General features: G+C 41.0%; 1 non-coding gene across 1 annotated transcript; it reads left to right on the top strand.

Annotated features, from left to right (window-relative positions):
• Positions 1–707: 707 nt before the first annotated feature.
• LOC115868881 lies at positions 708–840 on the top strand. The gene has a single exon (XR_004045842.1). It is a non-coding gene; the product is annotated as a small nucleolar RNA SNORA42/SNORA80 family (small nucleolar RNA).
• The last annotated feature ends 879 nt before the right edge of the window (positions 841–1,719 follow it).

The following is a 1,719-nucleotide window of genomic DNA, read 5'->3' as shown; positions in this document are numbered from 1 at the left end:
TCTTACAAGAGTAGAGAACAAGCACAGAAAGGCATGCAAAAAGTGGAAGTATATGTAGCATATGAAGGTTGATTTTAAAGAAAGGATCTCCGCGAAGCACATGGAGATATTAAGAGCAGAAAAGAATAAGCGGTCAGAGAAATAAGAGCCTTTCAGTATTCTAACATCAGGCTTCAGGAACTAGGAGACAATGTTTTTCTGATGTGTTCAGGCACCTGCTTGTGGTATTTCGTTGTAGCTACCCTAGGAAACAAAGCCCAGTAGGTTCTCCAGACATGGTAATGTCCACACTGAGTACTCCTACTTCTTTGGATGACACAAAAATTGAATTAGACCAAGTCATCCACTAGGAACAACCACAGAAAAGTACGAGGAGACCCCTGAATAGGGGATGACCTTCCCAATTGCTAGGTTATGAAAGCCTGAAAAGGGGCCAGGAATCTGGGAGATAGGAACTTTATTGTTAGAGGAAGGTTACGTATGGAGGTTCTGTACTGCTTGTCATCCTGTAGTGCACGGCAGGGTCAGAGTTTGGTTCACATTGCTCTTCAAGAATGCAAGAGGTTTTATACTGTCTGAGGTAGGGAGCCACCGCTTTTTTGTTAGTGTGTTGCACTGCGGTGCCTTGTATGTTATTGTGATGCTGGAAGTTATGTCACCCAGTATTTTAAATAACAGGAGGGTCACCCAAAGAAATCAGGGTTCAAGCATGGGTTTGGATTTATGGCAGGTCTGATCCCATGGGCCTCTCACAGTGTCCCATGCCAAAGCAAACTGTAACCCCGAACCATTGTCTGGCTTTACCTCGTGGGCTTCAGCACTTAAGCAGGTTGCACAGTGAGAAAAAAAGAAACCAGGGTTCAGCAGAGCTTCCAGAATAATAATAGACTACAAAAAAAGGAACATGTTGTCCACTTCTGAGGAATTAAGCACTGAAAAGTTTGTGACAGCATTGAAATGTTGTCAGGTTCGGCAAACCTCGTGAGCGGCAGCAGATCCTTGTCAGATATATTGCTAGACGTGAGCCCCTTGGGTTAGAAGGCGCTTACAATAGGACGGAAGAGAAGCTGTCTTTTCAAAGCAGAGTGGACCAGAATGATGTGGATAAAATTAAGCCTACAGGATCTTCATTTGTGGATGAGTAGCATTTCAAAATAAGATGAAATATCCATTACTAACTTGAACTTTGAATGTACAAAGTATGTATCTAGAAAAATTGGACCTGAATAAAAATGAAAGGAACACATAAAGATCGTAATCCCAAGCATTAGTGAGCTGAAATTGACTAGTATTGACCATTTTGAATCAGACCGTCAAATGGTTTACTATGCCAGGAATGACAAATTCAAGAAAGAGGTCACATTCATCATTTAAAACGATATTTCAATATTTATCTTGAAGTATAATGCTGTCTGTGAAAGGATATCCATCCAGCATAAAGGAAATCTAGTCTGTATAAATATCACTCAAACAAACATGCCAACCACTAAAGCTAATGATGAAGAAAAATTGATGCATTTTAACTGTGTTGGAGAAGAAAATTTAAAATACTGCGGTCTGCCAAAGGAACAAACACACCTCTGTTGGAACATGTACACCAAGAACACTCCTTAGAAGCGAGGCACTAAAGATTCTGAGCCTGTTATTAGGAGAGACCTATCCCTGGTAAAGAGGAGGGGCAATGAAAAAGGAGATCTTGGAAAAATGGATAGACACTGT

Source organism: Echinops telfairi, unplaced genomic scaffold (genome assembly GCF_000313985.2).
Source record: "Echinops telfairi isolate 266 unplaced genomic scaffold, ASM31398v2 ScPeMD7_18;HRSCAF=68, whole genome shotgun sequence".
Lineage (NCBI taxonomy): Eukaryota > Metazoa > Chordata > Mammalia > Afrosoricida > Tenrecidae > Echinops > Echinops telfairi.
Note: the sequence above shows the minus strand (reverse complement) of the source record. Positions and strands in the feature narration are given on the sequence as shown.